We start from the raw sequence: 21,777 nt of genomic DNA, 5'->3' as shown, positions 1-21,777 counted from the left end.
AAGACAAACCTTGGCTTCAGCTTGTTGCTGACTATAACGTCAGGTGTGGCTTCATGTGTTTCCAGATTCCCTGAACCTGATCTCAGACTGACCCCTTAGCAATTGAACCTGGACCTCTACTGACCTCGCTTCTGGACTTCTGGCTTGGCACGTAAAAGAAAGGGCCTTGCCCTTATCACACTTCATCCTTGTTAGCCTGGCAGATTTACAACCAAGCTGCCAGCTAAGGACTTTCCTGCCCTGGTAAATACCCAGGAATTTCCAGCCCCGCCTGCACTGCTGTCTCAGTGCAAAGCTGACAGGTCACATGCCAGTGGCGGATGTGACCAGAGGCAAAAATGGCTGGAATAATTAATGTACAATTTACCTCTGTACTGTAGGCTAGTTTCTAAACACAACCTTCACTATTCTCCATTCTGGGAAGCAAGAGGCATTATCAGGCTGCATTCATACCATACATTTATTCCACTATTATTCCACTTCAAACAGTCCCAGCTTCCCCAAAGGAATCCTGGGAAATATAGCTTGTTAAGGGTGTTGAGAGCTGTTAGAACACCCCTATTCCCCCTCACAGACTTGTAATTCCCAAAGTTTCCTGGGAAGAAGGATTTATTGTTAAACTGCTTGGAAAATAATAGCTCTGGGAGGAGAATAGATCATAACAACTTTCACTACTCTTAACAAACTACACTTCCCAGGATTCTTTAGGGGAAGCCGTGACTGTTTAAAGTGGAATAATAGTGGAATAAATGTATGGTGTGAAAGTGGCCTCAGTGTTCAAGGACACATTCCCTCAAAAACACTCAAGAAGGGTGTAAAGCAAGAACAGCAGGGGGTGTGATTGGTGGGAGTACCAAAGGACATATAGAGGGGTTTGGAGGACCCCATTTGGTCTCCGGGCCTGAGGTTCCCCATATATGTGCTAAATCATGGTTTAGTATTACATCCAACACATCAGTTATCTCTTAGGAGCTAGAAGTACTCAGAAAAAGAAAGATGCACTCCATGTGAATTTCTGTCTCTTAATAGCTTTGAGGTAGTAAAATCTGGTCACCATATATTATATAGTGAATATAGTCTTTTGATTAAAAAAAACTTTATTCAGCTTGGTTCAAAGTATGCCATAAATATGTTTTTCAGCACTTTTAGAAGAATTCTGCAGAAGCACAGAAGGGACAAACTAAATTTGCAATGGACAACCTTGTATACATGAACAGTATACATGAATATTAAAAAGAAGTCACAGTGAGCTCTCTACTTGCATCTCAGTGTGCATGACAGAAATACAATCAATGAATAAAACACTGGTTCTGCCATCAGTCTTCCTCCTTTCCATGCTTCAGGTGAGATATCTACTTCTAATAGTTTGAGTGCCATATTTATGCTTCTCTTTTGCTTTATTTTATTTATCAAGCTATTTTTATCAGAGTTGCAAAACTGCTCAAAATATTGTGGGAGGGGTAAATGTAAATGTACTGCCTTCAAGTCGATCTCAACTTATGGCGGCCCTATGAATAGGGTTTTTATGGTAAGTGGTTTACCATTGCCTTCCTCTGAGGCTGAGGGGCAGTAACTGGCCCAAGGACACCCAATGAGCTTCATGGCTGTGTGGAGATTCAAACCCTGGTCTCCCAGATCGTAGTCTAACATTCTAACCACTACGCCACACTGGCTCTCTGTGGGAGGTGTAGAGCCTGTTCATTATGACATAATCATTTCCAAGCAATAACACAAACAAAAACATCAATGCTAACAAGCACACAACTGGAGAAATGATGTATACACAAATGCAGGATTTGTGGGGCCAGGCGTGATGTGCCTCCAGGCATAGAAATAACAAGACAAGAGACAGTTATGGGGTAAAATCTAGCCCACAACTTCTTTACTGATTCCAGTGACATGAAGAGTTTGGTCTGGCATAGATGCAGGATCCCAACATCTCACAGGCCATTTGCTATGTGATGTGAACCCCCGCCCCCCAACACAAGCATTGTGGAGGGAAACCTAGGGGGGTGGCATCTCCCTATTTGGGAGAAAGGAGAGATTGGGAAGACATAGAGCCTCCTTAGCATGGACCGTTGTTGTGGAGGCCCCTGCCAACTGGGTGTGCTGACACCGGTGTAGCCCCATCCCCGAGCCTGGGCTTTTGGGTATTTGGCTGCTTCCCACATCCCATAAGGGGACTCCTTAAATAGGCAACTGGGGGGTCCTCTCCCTTTTACCCAGAGGAGGGATACTGCCCAATGCCAACTCAAGCCAATGGAGTTGCAATAGTGAAAATGAAACCCCTGCTATGAGGAAGGCAAACACCCCCAGGAATGGGCAGTCATCGTGGGGCAAAATTCCTTCCCAGTCCGGTCAAACAGCAACTAAGTCCATAGGAAGAGGGAACCACAGGAAAACCCAAAAAACTCCAAACCAAGAGAGGGCGGATGGGAATGTCTTCACCTGAACTAGTTGCAATGGATGGGGCTAATCCTTTGATCTGCCCGCGCACTCAACACCTGCAAGAGATAAGAAGCCTGTTGATTGCTGGAATTCCACCCCACCCACTGGTTTGCACCAGCACCAAAGCACTTCCTGGTGCACTGACCCTCCACCCCACCCTGGGATCCTGCCAGGCCACAAATTCGATTCCAGGTGCGACCAGGGACTTAAAAAACATGGGGAAAGTAAACAATTAGCAAAGTACATGGCAGATGTTAATGAAAATCTCACAATAAGGCAACAAAATTAAAACATGTATGTAAATATGTTAAACACTCTGTACGGAGATGTAAATGTGAATTTTGGTATAAACATAAGTCTTTACAGGATCCCAGTGTAGCCCTGTTTCATAATGGGAGCTTCTTCAGAAATTACACATCTTTCTAGTACAATCTCAGTAACACCTCAGAAACAACACATGCCATAGAAGCAAATATAAGCACTGGAAACATTCCTTAGTTATACTTTTGTGTATCTCACAATAAAAACATATCTATCATTTCTCCAGAAGAGGGCATAACTCGAACCACTCTCAGTGGTTCAAAATCACTCTAGTGAGTGTGGGTGGTATGGGCACACACCCTGCTTAGTGTTTTAATCTGTATTAAACTGTATGATATCCAACTAAGTCATCCTCACTTAAGGCTATTTATTTCATTGGGTCAACTCACAGTATGACTTAATGGGATATCATCCTTTGTTGGTTCATGTTAAGAAAATACAACTGATAACGGTTTCATTTACTTCCATGGAGATGCACTGGTGTACATTAGGTCACAACCTGACAATCTGATTTTCCCATTTGTGCTGTTAAAAACTCTTTTGTTAAAAAAGGCAATTAACATACAAATTAATTAGGAGATTCTTCAGAAATCAACACTAAGCCTGATAATTTAATTTATAAAAGTCCCCAGTCAATCTAAAACATCATTGTAACGCCAATTCTCCAAATTCTCAAATTCTCCTAAACTTATATAGTTCAGAATGTTTCCTCTCATTTTTTCCCCTTGAGATTCTATTTCACAGAATGCTGACTTTAACTTGATCTTCATTTTCTACACTGAACTTATCTATTTTTTCAAGTCATGCCCAACAGTCTCAAATCTCTCTCTCTCTCTCCCTCTCTGTGAACCCCCCACCCCCGCCCCATTTCTTTAAATTATACTCAAGCACTCACGTTTGCATGCTGCTGCTTAGTGAAAACTATTATCTGTACAAAAAAGAAGAAATAAACACATTCAAGTTATCCAGTATTATCTACAGCAAAGTGACTTTAGAATTATAATGGTAAGATATTACTTCCATCTTTGAGTGTCCAGCTTTAAATTGTTTTTAAATCTACCCCTGATTTAAAATGACTTATCCAATTCAACAAAGAGGCTATAAAGATGGTTGAAGCTGGGGTATTGACCCATCAAAGGCATTTAACATAATAGGTAGTGTTTAATTAAATACATTGATAACTTGTTATTTGTAAGTCTTTACACAAATGGCTCAGCATTTCATTAGGGAAGCAACATTCCACAAAGGCCATTTTTGAATCCATATTATCTGCTTTGGTTTAAAAGCACTCTTTTAGTTTCCTCTCTGCAGCGTTGGGCTTTTGCATCAAGAATTCACTCAAGAAGTCACTTTACATTGCTTTGGGCCTTAGAAAGCTTAGGACCCCTGGGTATCATAGCCATGGGGGCTAAAGTAATGATTCTGAATGAATTGGAAAATTGCTGTTTGACAGCCAAAGAATGCCACATTAAACATTCTGCTATGTGCACACTTAGCATGCTGTCCAGGGAGTCTTTAGTTCTTTCCATTTTGACTGACAGAGGCTTCTTGGCGATGATGTCCGGAGGAATGCCCAAGTGAAGTCTCGTGGAAAAGAAACAAGTGTCGTCAGTCCCGATTCCTGTTTTTAAAGGGGCTGTCCTTCTCACAACGCTACAGCTCACTTGTCAAACTTGCTACACCACTGGAAAACTAATATCTATTGTTTCATTTATTAGTTTATTCAAATGCATGCAATTTTACAATTGCCCTTGCAGTGACCTGTAAACTCAACTTACGTTGGTGAAAGATACTGATTAGACTATTTTAAAATTGGTGGCAAACAAGGATCCAAAAATACTGGCTCAACTTACTAGCCAGCATCCACTGATGCTTGCTTCCGTTCCCTAATCCCTTCCTCAAATGGAGGGGGGGGGAATAACTGGCAGGAGAAATAATAACATTTATAAAGCCCTTAAAGAAATCAGTTCTGAACAGTGATTCTTTTTTATTTTTAAAGAACAAACCCAGGTGGTTGAGATGCAATATCTTTAATGCTAACCTTTTCCAAATATTTTCGAGTTGTCCAAAGATACAGGTGTACTAGAATCCAATTTGTTATATAATTCAGGATATGCTGGGTTATCCAATATCAAATAATCCTAAAATATTGTTCTTAGAATATATTGATCTTGTAGATGATTTTTCCTAACAACGTCCCAGTTTTGAAACCCTCACATGTCTATTACAAGACCTTTTACTCCGCAGCAGGAACAAAAGAATCTCAAAAGTAAACTGTCATAGTCTCAACAAATGGGGAAAGGAAGTGCTCATGAGAGTTTGAAATCAAGTAAGTCTCTTGAAACCCACCCTACAAGTGAAGGTAGATATAGGTTTTGGAGTTCAGATGAAAAGAATAAGGAGAGCATCCATGAGGATGTCCCTTTATCTAATTATTTTTATCTACTTAGGCTTGTAAGATGACTCCTAATTGTATGCTGTACTGTATTTGAACTGTATTTTATATTGTTTTGTGGTTTATTTATTCCTTGTATGGTTTTTTGAGTTGTGCTTGGTATATTGTTTTGATTTTTCTTTTTGTACTGTGATCTTTATTTTGTATATATTTTTGAGATTTCTTTGTAAGTCGCTTTGAGTTTCATTCTGAAAAAGTGACTAATATGTATCAATAATAATAAGAACAACAACCATAACAATAGGTACTGAATCTTTTAACCCCTGCAAAAATAAACATCACAAAAGCTTGGAGACATAAACTACCTCCCCCTATTTTTGACTGGTACAAAAGTATTACAATATCCCAAATCCTATCTGACTTGACTTGCTATAGGAAAGAAGTATGAACAAGCAAATTGGCTTTTGGAATGCTGAACTGTGTTTTTGATGTATTGGAATAACAAATTCCAAGATAATGTGCACCCATACAATTTGTTTAGTTTATTATAAAGAGTTAATATATTTAAGCATACAATTTTTAAAAGACATAAAAATAAAGAAATGGGAAATGAGTTATGCGCTAAAGTAAGGAGGTAAGAAAGAACATGAGAGGTTCACACCATTTTTTACCTTCCTAACCTCAGCACAAGTGAAAACATTGGGAAAGGGATATGTGCTGCAGGTGTCCTGCTCACCAAACGTCCAGGGGCACCTGCTTCTGGCAAGCCAATCAGTGGACCTGTGGCTGTCTAGGAGCCATCCTATCCTTGGAATTTAAGAGATGGCCCATATTTCAGGCAATGACAGCTCCCTAGAACACAACAATTGATTATAATGACAATTTACTGCTGCCTGTCTGTATAGAGGAGTAACCATAAGCCCTTATATTACTTCATTTTTCTACGAGTTCGAGTTTCAGGTCCATTATAGATACTTAGTTCACTGAGCAACAATTGAATTATTTTGTTCATTTGTTGTATGGGATCCAAATGTCTTTCTTCAAGGAAATGCTTCCTATTTGTAGATAACCTTATTTTCCCAGTACTCCAAGCACAATATATTGCCGCTGGGAATGTAATTGTTTCCACAAGTAGCAGAGCCACTGTGATCTGCTATGATGTAGTTATACAAGTATCATGAGCAAAGTTGGGGGGGCGCTGCTCCTATAATGACTCTGCCAGTCCCTGTTATATTTATATATTTTAAAAATTATATCTTGTTATTCTTTATAAAGGGTATAAACAGAACCTTGATTACTTACAGGTCCCCATGGCACATACATGCAGCAAAATACACAAATTATAAATAAGTGTATTGTTTATTTTAATCATATGTTTTTTTAAAATTTGGACTGTTACAAGCCACTTCTTGTCTGCATTTTAGTTTTATTATAAATAATCTACTGTCTAATAAATGTACAGTGTGTCATTGTAACATCACAACATACTTTATTCATTAAAAAATATGCAGTTTACAATTTCCAATTAAAACCAACTCTCAACTGCTTGTGAGGCAGGTTAGGCTAAAAGCAGTGACAGCATACAAGTATGGCTAAGTGAGGATTTGAAGGCAGGTATCTCCAGTCCACGTTCAACACTCTCCAAAATACACTGCACATGACTCTGTACAAGCAATACTCACACTTCTTCCTACATATTCCTACATTCCTTGGATGATAAGGGAGTCAAAGGTGTACTAAAGAACGATAAGGAGATTGCAGAGAAGCTAAATGAATTCTTTGCATCTGTCTTCACAGTGGAAGATATAGGGCAGATCCCTGAACCTGAACTAACATTTGCAGGAAGGGATTCTGAGGAACTAAGACAAATAGTGGTAACGAGAGAGGAAGTTCTAAGCTTAATGGATAATATAAAAACTGACAAATCACCGGGCCCGGATGGCATCCACCCGAGAGTTCTCAAAGAACTCAAAGGTGAAATTCCTGATCTGCTAACTAAAATATGTAACTTGTCCCTCGGGTCCTCCTCCGTGCCTGAGGACTGGAAAGTGGCAAATGTAACGCCAATCTTCAAAAAGGGATCCAGAGGGGATCCCGGAAATTACAGGCCAGTTAGCTTAACTTCTGTCCCTGGAAAACTGGTAGAAAGTATTATTAAAGCTAGATTCACTAAGCACATAGAAGAACAAGCCTTGCTGAAGCAGAGCCAGCATGGCTTCTGCAAGGGAAAGTCCTGTCTCAGTAACCTATTAGAATTCTTTGAGAGTGTCAACAAGCATATAGATAGAGGTGATCCAGTGGACATAGTGTACTTAGACTTTCAAAAAGCGTTTGACAAGGTACCTCACCAAAGCCTTCTGAGGAAGCTTAGCAGTCATGGAATAAGAGGAGAGGTCCTCTTGTGGATAAGGAATCGGTTAAGAAGCAGAAAGCAGAGAGTAGGAATAAACGGACAGTTCTCCCAATGGAGGGCTGTAGAAAGTGGAGTCCCTCAAGGATCGGTATTGGGACCTGTACTTTTCAACTTGTTCATTAATGACCTAGAATTAGGAGTGAGCAGTGAAGTGGCCAAGTTTGCTGACGACACTAAATTGTTCAGGGTTGTTAAAACAAAAAGGGATTGCGAAAAGCTCCAAAAAGACCTCTCCAAACTGAGTGAATGGGTGGAAAAATGGCAAATGCAATTCAATATAAACAAGTGTAAAATTATGCATATTGGAGCAAAAAATCTGAATTTCACATATACGCTCATGGGGTCTGAACTGGCGGTGACCGACCAGGAGAGAGACCTCGGGGTTGTGGTGGACAGCACGATGAAAATGTCGAGCCAGTGTGCGGCAGCTGTGAAAAAGGCAAATTCCATGCTAGCAATAATTAGGAAAGGTATTGAAAATAAAACAGCCGATATCATAATGCCGTTGTATAAATCTATGGTGCGACCGCATTTGGAATACTGTGTACAGTTCTGGTCGCCTCATCTCAGAAAGGATATTATAGAGTTGGAAAAGGTTCAGAAGAGGGCAACCAGAATGATCAAGGGGATGGAGCGACTCCCTTACGAGGAAAGGTTGCAGCATTTGGGGCTTTTTAGTTTAGAGAAAAGGCGGGTCAGAGGAGACATGATAGAAGTGTATACAATTATGCATGGCATTGAGAAAGTGGATAGAGAAAAGTTCTTCTCCCTCTCTCATAATACTAGAACTCGTGGACATTCAAAGAAGCTGAATGTTGGAAGATTCAGGACAGACAAAAGGAAGTACTTCTTTACTCAGCGCATAGTTAAACTATGGAATTTGCTCCCACAAGATGCAGTAATGGCCACCAGCTTGGATGGCTTTAAAAGAAGATTAGACAAATTCATGGAGGACAGGGCTATCAATGGCTACTAGCCGTGATGGCTGTGCTCTGCCACCCTAGTCAGAGGCAGCATGCTTCTGAAAACCAGTTGCCGGCAGCCTCAGGAGGGGAGAGTGTTCTTGCACTCGGGTCCTGCTTGCGGGCTTCCCCCAGGCACCTGGTTGGCCACTGTGAGAACAGGATGCTGGACTAGATGGGCCACTGGCCTGATCCAGCAGGCTCTTCTTATGTTCTTATGTTCTTACATGGAAGGAATATATGTACAGGAAAATTGTCATATCTTGCAACATCAGGAGGGTTACAATAACCAGAGAGTGGACATAGAGAAGATACAATGTAGCCAAAGGACAAAAAGGAAAACATACTATAGATCAGGGTTCCCAAACTGTGGGCCATGTGGTACACGAGCCGCAGTCTGCAGCCTATCCATATTCAATATTAATATTGCTTTTCAATTGTGTTTTATTGCTTCTTTTATTTCTTATATCGTATGCCATTGTATTACAGTTTGAAGCCCATGGAATGCAAATGGTAACACAAGAAAACAAGAAAAAAAGAAGTAATATAACTTCAATTAGAAATCATGCAGCATCTAGCACAGCACCTTACAATTGCTATAGCAGGCAGAAAAATCATTAAGTGATCTGACAAGATCATCAACAATTTGCAAGTGGTCCATGAGAAAAAGAGTTTCGGAACCATTGCTATAGAGCTGGAAACAAAAAAAAAAACAGTCAGCATCCAAAGAACCACTAAGAAAGGAGAAAAAAAATCCCAAAACGCTGAGAAAAATTTATTACTTGGCAAAGCCCAACATGATCTCTTTGGGTGATCCATGGCTTGGGATAACACCCACAGTTATTCTAAAGATTTTTTTGGAGAAACTGTTTATTATTTTTGAAAGTAATAATGAAGATAATGGTATGGAATGGGAAGAATTAATAAAACACAAAAAAATGATAAGAAGTAAATTATATGTCTCTACCCTGCTAGAACATTGTATTGTTCAACGAATATCCAGAGGATTAAGAATTCTAAAGCACCAGGCATATTTCAAGATAATGAGGAATTTATGAGCAAATGGTATGCTATTCTCAACAAATGCTCACAAGACCTCATGATTTTGATAGCACACACTTCAACTAAAAGCAACTCCCAGTTAAAACAATATTTAAATGAACAAATAGAAAAACATATGAAAAACAGCAACAGAGAAATAGAGCAATTTCCCCCCCTTAGACCAAAAACTTAAGAGGCTTTTACAATGAAGGCATTCAAGTACAAACAATTTTTAAGGAATGAAGTGGATTATACAACTAACAGAGTGTACCCTTGGTTATATAAAAACTAAAAAAAGTGACATTCTCTCTGAAAGATAGCTCCACAGGCTCTCATAGAGATTGGGATTCCACCACAGCTGGGAGTAGCGATGCAGATAGTTCAAATTTCAACTTCTCCACTTTTTTGGAAGACAGAGGCAAACACAAGAGAACTACTTACAATGTGAATCGGAAGAGGCCCATGAGGAACAGATCCCCTCCGTATCAACTCAGAAGGAGACTTTTACAACTAAAGATTTAGAAAAAATTACATCTTTCTAAACGATTTTAAGTAGTCAAGAAAGGCAGGTGTTTGATAAGGGACTCTCATTTGTTTCAACTCCCCAAAATGACCCCGTTCAAGTGAGATTAGACTTGCTTTGGTTTTTTAGAAACATCAGATTGCATCAACACTTCAGACAGACGGTCTCAAAATATTGTTCTTATATGCCTTTAAGTTGATTATGACTTATGGCAGCCCTATGAATCTTTTTGGATATATCCACAGGGCTTTCATGGTAACAGGTATTCAGAGGTGGTTTACCATTGCCTTCCTCTAAGCCTACGGCACCAGGTATTCCCAGGTGGTCTCCCATCCAAGTACTAACTAGGCCTAACCCTACTTAGGTTCCGAGATCAGATGAGATCGGACTTGTTCAGGGTAGTATGACCATAGGTCTCAAAATTTACAGATTCCAAAATAAGTTTTAGCACTCCTTCCAACTTTATGCCTCCTGGTGCAATAGACCCTGCCATACAAACCTTTGGGAGACTAGTTTCTCAGGATTTAGATAAGATTGAAATATCATCTCCATGCCTTTGGCATAATATGAATTAGAAAGAACAACATATTTTAAGGAAACCAGCATGGGATTCCTCTATTGTTATCAAAGAGGCAGATAAAGGTGGTGCATTAGTGATTATAAAAAAGAGATTCTACACCAACTGTCTGACAGATCAGCTTACACATTATGCCCAAACAATTCTATAGATGATATTGCCAAGGAAGTTAAGACCATCCTTGAGGAGGGACTCAGTTTGGGTTATATGTCTAGTGGTGAGCACAGATTTTTGTTAAAGAAAAACCCTAGGGTACCAGTTTTTTATACTCTGCCCAAGATGGCTGTCCCACTGTTTCAGGCTGCAATTCCATTTTGGAGCCTCTCTCATTGTTTGTAGAACATTTCCTGAAACCTTTCACACCTTCCATTCCATCCTAAATACAGGACTCCACTGATTTTATGAACAAATTACAATCCATCCAAATTAAACCTCGAAATATCTTGATTACAATGGATGTGAGGTCCCTTTATACCAGCATACCCCTGGAGCATGCCATAGATATAGTAAATCATACCTTAAGAAGGAGAACGAACAAACACCCTCCTACTCACTTTCTTTATGCGCTAGCTGAAATAGCTGTGTGCAGAAATTATTTTAAATTTGATCATTCATTTTATTGGCAAACTAAAGGGGTAGCCATGGGATGCCCCATGGCCCATGAGATAGCCAATCTATATATGAAGGCTTTTGAAAGAGATATCTTTCATCTGATAGTCCTTTTGTGGTTGTATGTTGGTGGAGGTTTATAGATGATGTATTTCTTGTTTGGAGGGGTTCTGCTGAAAACCTAAGCAGGGTAAATTGAAAGGGTAAATTGTAAGAATGACAACATTCAATTTGATTTCTATCAAAATTAATAAGAAAAAAATTTTTGGATCTACTCATAAGGAAACAGGACAACCATCTGAGTACATCCATGTTCAGAAAACCCATGAAGAAATGAACAGAAAGAAATGCATATTTAAGTTTTGATAGCTCCCATCCTAGATCAATAAGACAGAACTTACCATACAACCAGTTTTGGAGAATCAGACGTAATTGTTCCTCTGAAATGGATTTCATACATGAATCCAACATATTGAGTAACCAATTGCTTGAGAGCGGTTACCCGAGAAATGTTGTGGAGAACAATTTTAGAAAAAGCTTCTCAGGCAGTACGTACCAATATTTTGCTGCAGCAAACCAAAACATCTTCAAACCACCTGAACTGCAGTTTAACTTTTGATCATGTTACCAACAGATTACAAAGCAGCATAAAAAGGCACTGTCATATTGTACACCATATTCCTGGTTGTCACAAGAAACCCATGATTTCATTCAAGAGAAGCAGGAAGATGAGGGACATTTTGGTCAAAAGCAAATTCAGGGATCATAAACTACTTAGTTCCAATATGCTACCAGGTAAAAATGAACCTAAGGGCCACCACCCACATGGTCATTGTGTTTACTGTAGATTCACATGCAAGATGACAGAGTTTGAAAATCCTGTCAACAGCAAAATATACATTTTGAAACACTTTTCCACCTGCAATACTGCTTGTGTTATTGATGCCATTCAATGTAGCTGTCAAAAAATATATGTGGGAAAAATTTCCAGAAATATTAAGAAACGCATAGGTGAACATCTCAGCAACATCAGAAATAAGAGATTGGGTTCTCTGGTTGAACATTTTATACAATGCAATCATTTTCCTTTGGATTTCAAGTTTTGGGTTTCAGAAAAATTAAATACGGAAAATAATAATGTTTTATTAGGGAAAGAGATGGCATGGATACTAGAACTAAAAACCCTGGTGGACTTAATGGGGAACTGGAATTTCTTCCCCTTTTGTAGTTTCAAACAATTGCAGTTGATCCTTTCATTATTCTTTGTTCATGGTCACATACACTCCTATGATGGCAAAGCGGAAACACCTGAAATCAAAGGCTTTGTAATACATACATCTGTGGGGATTCAGTTTTACTCAGAGCTTAGAATATTACTTTTAAAATGTAATAAATTACAGTTACAATTACATGGCCCCAAAAAGTAGTAATTACAGTTACAATTACAATTGTTCTGAAAGCAACTGATTGCTTTTTCTCAAAAGTAATCACTACAATTACATTTCAGTTACTTTTTTTAGAAAACGCCTACAAGGTGCTGGCCTTGGCTGCTCCACATCTAAGCAGCCTAAAACAACATTAAAAATAAGCACACACATACAGAAGTAGTATGATAATTCTTTTTATCCATAAGATAGCAATGGTGGTCTCTCGGCTGGTAAGGGAGATGGGGAGGGAGGCAGAGGTCACTACTCGGATCTTTACATGTCAAATCAACTGCAACCCCCCCCCACCCACTCAGCCAGCAAGCATAATCTCTCTCACTTAACCACCTCCCGGACCCTGCCCTGCCACTAACTAAGGGACACTCACCGAAGCAAACATTTTTCCCCTGAGATGCAAAAAAGTTAAAATACTGCTAATGCAGCACAGTAGCCAGAGAGGGTGGTGGAGGCCACTTTGTGTGCCAAGTGTAAACACACACACACACACACATATACATGTTATCATCTTTCACCTCCACAGTTCTTTATCTCCATTCTGCTGCTGACTCCTTCTCTTCCTTTATCCACGTTCTTGTCCTCTGGCTCCTTTTTCCCTCCACTTCATAATTCTCCAGCACCATCCATTTTTTAAACAAATCAGAGGAGCAGAAGACTTCCCCTGCTTCCCCCCCAAGTAATGCCCAAAAGAAACATTACAATTACTCCACAAAAGTAATAAAATTACTCCTAGTTCTATTACAATCAAAATGTAAAGGAATTACCCACTAATTCTTCAAAAAAAGTAATGAATTACAAGTAATTTGTTACTTGTAACTAATTACTTCCAAGCTCTGATTTTACTCTTGTAGTTGCCATTAAAAATTCAAACATTTTTGCTATCAGAGATCTCTACAGACTATTTTATGTAAGTATTTAGAGAACATTTTCCTAAGATTAGTTAGTGATGTATTAATGCTTTATTCTGTGTTGTGATTTATAATTGTCCACTTATATATATTAATGTCTTGTCTTCTTTATAGCCCCTGACAAAGGTTTAATATACTAGAGGCCAAAACGCTTTCGGCTTTCCCGAGTAATAAATTTTTCTCAGCATTTGGGATTTTTTTCCTCCTTTCTTAGTAGAACCATTGCTATAGAACAAACATTAACTTTAACATCAGAAAATGCTGCAAGGTTACCTCTCATTACTTGTCACAAATTCATGGGAATCCAACAAGCATGGAGAGATCTGATTCCTTCTCAGGCCCAAGAATTGAACAGAAGGGAGTGGTTACTAAGGAACACCATTATAGCTGTCTTCCCCAGTTGCTCCCATTAGATTGCCTTCACAGCTGGTTGGTCCCAAATGGTGGAAAAGGACAAACCTTCCATGCTATAAGGCACCAGGAGTCTGACAAGCTGCAGTGAGACTACTCACCAGGGCCATTTATAGGGGTCCTGTTACCCCTATGTTACAACAGTTTCAGGGATTACCAATTCATTTCCTGGCACAATTAACAATGCTGGTTTTGACCTACAAAACTCTACATCAGAGGTGAAGAACCTTTTTTAGTCCTATGGCAACATTCCCTTCTGGGCGCCACATGCAGGGCCACAAGAAAAACCAAGCAAAACAATAAGTGTACATTTTCTCTTTGTACCATAGACTAGTACACACACTCTTCTCTATTTTCCGTCAGACAAGAGGCATTATCAGAGTTCAAAGATGCTTTTTAGCCACTCAAAAACTCTCAAGAAGGGTACAAAGCAGGGCTAGTTTTATACCTGGAAAGGTCTAAAAAGTCTATACCCATTGTTCTGTTTGTGTAAGCTAGCTAGTACAAGTCAAAGAGACTAAGAACCTTTTGATTACTGTTTACATGTCAAAAATTAAAACCAGTGGGGGAGGAGAGTATTCAAATACTTGTTTTAAAAACAAATTCAGGTGGATGAAGTCTGAAAGAGGAGGAAGCCATCATATCCTAATTGAAATTTTCTTCAACTTGAGAAAAGATTTATTTATTTATTTGTTTGTTTATTTATTATATGATTGATATCCCACCCTTCCTCCCAGCAGCGGCCCAGGGCGGCAAACAAAAGCACTAAAAACACTTTAAAACATCATAAAAACAAACATTAAAATACATTAAAACAAAACAACTTTAAAAACATTTTTTTAAAAAAGCTTTGAAGACATCTTAAAAAAAAAGTTAAAAACATATTGTTAAAAAAAAAAGGTTTAAAAACATATTAAAAAGCAATTCCAACACAGAAGCAGACCGGGATAAGGTCTCAACTTAAAAGGCTTGTTAAAAGAGGAAGGTCTTCAATAGGTGCCAAAAAGATAACAGAGATGGTGCCTGCCTAATATTTAAGGGAAGAGAGTTTCACAGGGTAGGTGCCACCACACTAAACATCCGTTTCCTATGTTGTGCAGAATGGACCTCCTGGTAAGATGGTATGGAGGCCCTTGCCTGCAGAGCGCAGCGATCGATTGGGTATATAAAGGGTAACACAGTCTTTCAGGTATCCTGGTCCCAAGCTGTATAGGGCTTTGTTCAGCAAAACTAGAACCTTGAACTTGGCCCGGTAGCTAATAGCCAGTGCAGTTCTTTCAGCAGCGGGGTGACATCTTGGCAATACCCTGCCCCAGTGAGCAGTCTTGCCGCCACATTTTGCACCAACTGCAGCTTCCAGACCAACCTCAAGTGCAGCCCCACATAGACCACATTACAGTAATCCAGCCTGGAGGTTACCAGTGCGTGGACAACAGTGGTTAGGCTATTCTGGTCCAGAAATGGCTGCAGCTGTCTTACCAGCCAAAGCTGGTAAAAGGCACTCCTAGCCAGTGAAGTCACCTGGGTTTCTAGTGACAAAGATTGATCTAAGAGCACCTCCAGACTACAGACCTGTTCTTTCAGAGGGGGTACAACCCCATCCAAAGCAGGCAACTGACCAATTATCTGAACTCAGGAACCACTAACCCACAGTGCCTCTGTCTTGCTAGGATTCAGACTCAGTTTATTGGCACTCATCCAGCCCACCACTGAGTCCAGGCACCGGTCAAGGGCTTCCACGGCCTCTCCTGATTCAGATGTTATAAAGAAATAGCACTGGGTATCAGCATACCGCTGATACCTCTTCCCAAATCTCCTGATGACCGTTCCCAAGGGTTTCCTATACATGTTAAACAGCATGGGGGACAAGATGGTACCCTGCAGCACCCCACAGCACAACTGCCAGGGGGCCAAAAGGCAATCACCCAATGCTATTCTATGAAAATGACCCTGGGGATTGGATCAGAACCACTGTAAAACAGTGCCTCTGATACCCATCTCACCAAGTTGGCCCAGAAGGATACCATGGTCAATGGTATCAAAAGCCACTGAGAGATCAAGTAAGAGTAACAGGGTTGCACTCCCCGTCCTTCTCCCGATTAAGGTCATCCATCAGGGTGACCAAGGCCGATGTAGTCCCATACCCTGAACCCAGACTGTTTCATCCAAGAGTACTAGCAATTGCTACGCCACAACCCTCTTAATCACCTTCCCTAAAAAGGGGGTATTTGTGACTGGTCAGTAATTGTAGCAGACCAATGGGTCCAGGGTGGGCTTTTTCAGGAGCGGTCAGATCACTGCCTCTTTCAGGAGTGGTCAGATCACTGCCTCTTTCATACACAAGATTATTTGGAGGGAAGGGTAAATCTTTCAGTGTAATATTGTGTCACTGCAAAAAAGTACAATAGGCAATGGAGGAATTTGAAATTGAAGCTTCTGTTACAATTGTTACAACAACTACACTCAGAAAGTGAATTGTTTCCAAAGTTTAAGTAATTGCATTTCAGTGGGCTGTAATCTAAAAAGGACACTTGAGTAATCTAAAAATAAACATGAATATATAAAGTTTGTGGCTTTGATAAAAAAATATCCTTAAATTCTTTGGGTGCCCTTGGCAATTTCACTAAGGCAGACAAGACAAAAATGAACTTACAAATGTGCCCAAAATAATTGCTAGAAGCCTGAGAATAAGATGCTGAACACTCCAAGCACTCAAGGATAAGAATGTATGCATTGCACTAGAAGGCCCCAAACTCACCAATTGTTGAGATTTCTATCCAAGTGCTCTGATGGTGACAGAAAATTAGCCATGACATATTAGATCGAATTAGTACTGATGATGGGGAAAATACCTGTGTCTTCTTCAGAATGAACTCTTCCTCATCTGAGCTCAGATTAGCATGTTCATATTGGGCTAAAATTATCTGATTTTAAAACGTTCTGAGCTCCAGGCTTCAGGCTTGTCCTGATGATCAGGAACATGCTCTTAGTAAAACTGGAAGCGCAGGCAAACTCAAAGCCCACATATTGTAACAGTGGGAAGCCCTGGCTTAGGGCAGAGGCAGGGAAGCTTATAGTTCACATTCCCTTGGGGACAATCTAAGGTGGGCCTCATGCTTTGGTCCCCAATTGTTCACATAGCCCATGGAGATCTGGATTTTCTTTCTCAGTCACCAAAAATGCTCCCCTTAGCATATGACAACTTGCTTTTGACTCTCCTCTTAATATAAAAATCAGGGGGATGAGCTGTTATTCAAGAAATAAAATTCCAAATCCCTGCTGGACATGCAAAATTAGTTATTTGGTTCTTTGAATCTTGGCTTGTGACTTCTTTGTTTCAACAGACTTGGCTAGATGTCTTGAGAGTAGGGAGATCAGGTACACAGTTTCTTTATTTGAAAAGGCAGAAACAAAGAATTCATACAATTCTGAAAGATCATTGTTTGTGTAACGCTAATTGAACACAGGACTTTCTCTGAAAAACAATCATTCAGCATACATACAAATTGGTGGATTTAGCAGGAATCCCTTTAGGCCGGTGTTAATTATTTCAGACTGGAGCCTAGAGACTGGAGTGAGCCAGCAAGGCGGAAACATGACAAATGGTAAACGGCAACAACTTGTTCCACAAAACAATAAATACTGATTATGGTGATGATGCAGAGCTGAAAAGCTGCTTGACATGAAATTAAATTATTCAAAGTTAATGAAGAATAGAAAGCCTTCAAGGCTGTGAGCATCATAACAAGCAAGCAAAAACAATACATTGTAGAATTTGAGCTTCATCAATTGGCCTTGCCCCTTTTATTCATTGATTCTCAAGACTACTAATTTAACTGAATGGTGGTTTTGCTCAGCTGTGACACTATTGATTCAAACTTGGAACTAGTCAGATATTTGATGTAAGAATTTATTGACTAACAAAAAGAAGGAAACAAAAAGAGGAAAGTTGCTTATACAGCAACCTTGCAAACACTTCTGTGAGGCCCGCTTGTCCTACTTTGGTCCATTCCCTGCTGCTTATAATGGGGAAGGGAGACTTAGGCCAGCGCAGGCAATAACCAGGCACAGCAGTGGAGATCTGAATGTCTCCCGACATCACATGTACACACATCTTCCTCCCACTGCCACAGTACATATGTATGTCCAACAGACACATGCACAAAATGTTAAAACAATTTTTAAAAAACTGGCAAAAGGGGAGCCAGAAATGTCCAAACTGGATAGGCAGGTAGTTATCCAGCCATTTGGAACCTTAGTTAGAATCTTGCTTCCTGATGTACTAGTTTTCTATTTGCAATAATGTTTTAGAAGATAGGTAGGCTTTCCTAAGCTCTTATCAAATTAAAATTGGAAATTATCCAAGTTTTACCCCCAAAATAAAAAAAAACTTGGGAAACTCTTCAAAACCAATCAGAGGCTCTGAAAAGTGCCCATATTTATCTCTACCAGCTCTAAAAGCAGTGCCGGCTGATGCATATTGAGACTGGTGGGGCAGGAAACAGGAAGCACAAACAGCAGGCAGAGCCAAAGCCAGTGGCAGGCAGAGCAAACTAATTCTAGTTTGTCTCCATCCTCCTTGAATTCTACAAGGGCAGAACTGAGACTAAGAAGAAGGGGCCGCCCCCTGGACTGGTTATAAGTCAGAAGGCAGGCAGGTGGGGGCTGGGAGACTGAGAATGGTGGGGCAGTGCCCCATTTACCCTAAAATACCAGCTTCCACTGTATAAAAGCACTCCTTGCCAGCCCCGAAACACACTCCTTTCCCTTCGCTTAATCTCTGCAAGTTGCAGGAGGAGTAGAAGTGGCAGGTATGCATGGAGAGAAGCAAAGCTTGACCTTTTCCTCCTTCTCTATCTCCCTGACCCAATCAGAGTGCAAATACCTGGGATGTAAACTGATCTTCCAAGTTAAATGGTGTGTGAGTTAACATGGAAAATGAGAGAGGATAGGGAAAGCTTTCCCTCTCTCCTTTCCACACGTGCCTGCCACTTCTGCTCCTGCTGCTGCTGCCACTTGCAAAAGATAAGGGAAAAGAAAGCAAAGGAAGGTGCATTTGGGGTGGGGTGGAGAGACTGGGTTGGCGGAGACAAGAAGGGGGTTAACTGGGAATTCTTTTCTGGCTCCGATTTTGATCCAAACTAGATAAGAGTCTCAGGGCTTTAAAAAAACAACCCTCAATTCTCATTTGAAGTTTGCTTTTGTAAGTCCCTGGATTTCATATGTGAGACTACCTCCTGTGAATTTCATTAGCATCCAAGAGTTTTTTATACGGAGGAACAATCCCTCCTGTAGCCCATCACAATTCTAGCACCTAATCTGCACTTCAAGCTGCATTGGGTCATAGTACAGATACGATAAAGAATTACAATAAGCAAACCATTACTAAGAATATCAAATATTGTGAGGGGTTCTCTTTTTTTAAAAGTGCATTACATCAGCCTCCACATGGCCAGTGATGTAAGTCAATATGGGCAGTGGCTACCATACCAGAGGTGGATCCATGAGAATAAGCCCATAGTTCAGAAGCATGGTTGAAGTAACAGTATTAGATACTTTGGGCAAAAAAATCATGTTTCAGAAGTAGTTTTATAGCAAATTATTAAACTAGAAAGGACTGATGGGGATTTTAGATGGTATTCAATGCTAGTCCTACACAGAGTAGACGCACTGAAGTTAATAAACATGACTAACTTAGGTTTATTAATTTCAGCTGGTCTACTCTGAGTAGGCCTTAGTTGAATAACAAAGTTTTGTTGTAAAAAGTTGGACAGGATATATTTGGTCAAGGATATTAATTCTGTTTAGGTTTCAATATGAGGATTTAATATGAGAATCCCTGACAAAGCTGGAAAATCAGTTGACTGAAAGTCTATATTCATCCTTCTCTTGTTTCAATTGCTTAAGTGTACATAGTTGAAGTTAGTCTTTTGGAAGGTTTGCTTCTTCCTGTTGCCAAGATGCAGAGAGAGCACATTGAAAGTGTCTTAGGAAGAGTCTTATGGGAGTATAAAAGCTTCTCTAATTGCTGTCCAGGCTCTTGTGAAATGGGAGATTATAGAACAAATAGGAAAAAAAGAACTTACAGGCCCATGATTAAATTGTTGTTGTTACATGTCTTCAAGTCGATTACAACTTATGGCAACCCTATGAATCAGCAACCTCCAATAGCATATCTTATAAACCACCCTCTTCAGATCTTGTAAGTTCAGGTCCGTAGCTTCCTTTTCTAGTAAGAAGAATAAGATAAAATTGTCCTTTCCAGATTTATTATCTTTATGCCAAACACTTCTCATAAAAAGACATAGTAGTGACACTAATAGTGAGGTAATGATAAAGCCACCGCTAAAGAGGGGGATTATTTTTGGAGAAGGAGGAGTTTCTCCATGGAGTGAAGAATAAACTCACATGTTCAGAGTGTAGGCATCCTTCTAGAGAACCATTGAATATTTTGTTAGAGTGAGCAAATCAGGATATGGACACTCCCAGACTTCAAAATCATCACACTCTACATTATATCAATGCAGTGTGTGTCCCTGTAAATAGGTATTGCAAGGTAATGCTAGTCTTCTAACAAAAATATGCAGCTTGTCCCTAAGATTAGCCTTCATACACAAGCCAGAAGACAGCCAATGTAACACCAGTTTTTTAAAATTGGATTTTGGGGGGTTGGGAGGGGTCTGTTCAGTTCCCGAAGACCACTAAGCTAACATCTGCTACAAGAAAACTGGTAGAAAGCATTATTAATGGCAATCACCATATTTCTTTTTTTAAAAAAGGCTTGCTGAAGATGCAGAAGCATGGCTTCTGCCCCACTAATCTTCTAGAGTTCTTTGAAGTTGTCAATAACCATGTGCACAGGGATGATCCAGTGGATTGCTTGTCCACTCCCAACTCAACCTGATAAAGACGTCCAAAAAGGACTACTGTGCCTCTATTTTGCCTTCATGCTTAGGGTATGTAGGAAGTTCCCCTTCTTTATTAAAATAGTACTATGCTGTTTTTCTGAATTCAGAACACATCAGTAGTGGCTGTCACAGCAGCACAGCTCACCTGAGTTCCCATTGTCCACACTGCTGGTGGTCCCATTGGTGTGTTTGCACCACACCAACGTCACCACTGCCTTGCTCCTCCCTCTGTACTCTCCAAGTAAGCAGCAGCAATGTGAGCAATGGGAGATCAAATGAGCACCACCACACCACTACTGGCATAAATATATTTTTAAAATTAACAACGAAGGGAAATGCATTGTTCTCTCTGTCCTATTCTTTAACCAGTTACCTGTCTATAAGAGTACGTCTCAATTACTATGAGTCATAATGCAGATATAGCCACAAAATAAAACTTTTTCTTCCTATATAGCCATCTTATCCTGTCACTCAGTTAATTTGTACACAGCATAGGTCTTTTTGAGAAGTGTTTTTTCTTCTTACACAGAACTGAAATAAAATTATGTAGAGGAAAAAGCACAAATGAAGCGCAAATGTTCCATTCCTGGGCAAGGTCCTGGAACGAGTAGTTGCAGGCCAGCTCCAGACACCCTTGGATGAGACCAATTATCTGGATCCATTTCAGTCAGGTTTCAGGCCTGGTTCTGGCACGGAAACAGCCTTGGTCGCCCTGTATGATGACCTTTGTCGGGAGAGAGACGGGGGGAGTGTGAGTCTGTTGATTCTCCTTGATCTCTCAGCGGCTTTCGATATCATCGACCATGGTATCCTTCTGGG

At 40.1% G+C, this 21,777-nt stretch overlaps 1 protein-coding gene and 1 non-coding gene across 2 annotated transcripts in view; both read right to left on the bottom strand.

Moving 5' to 3' along the window:
- The window catches only part of TAFA2 (TAFA chemokine like family member 2), a 264,376-nt gene that overhangs the window by 193,814 nt on the left and 48,785 nt on the right, over nt 1–21,777 (bottom strand). The window lies entirely within an intron of this gene.
- Nucleotides 10,400–10,518, bottom strand: LOC133363541 (5S ribosomal RNA). Its single transcript, XR_009757708.1, has one exon. It is a non-coding gene; the product is annotated as a 5S ribosomal RNA (ribosomal RNA).

The sequence above is a fragment of the Rhineura floridana genome, chromosome 8 (assembly GCF_030035675.1).
Source record: "Rhineura floridana isolate rRhiFlo1 chromosome 8, rRhiFlo1.hap2, whole genome shotgun sequence".
NCBI classification, from domain to species: domain Eukaryota; kingdom Metazoa; phylum Chordata; class Lepidosauria; order Squamata; family Rhineuridae; genus Rhineura; species Rhineura floridana.
This window is presented reverse-complemented; position numbering and strand designations above follow the sequence as displayed.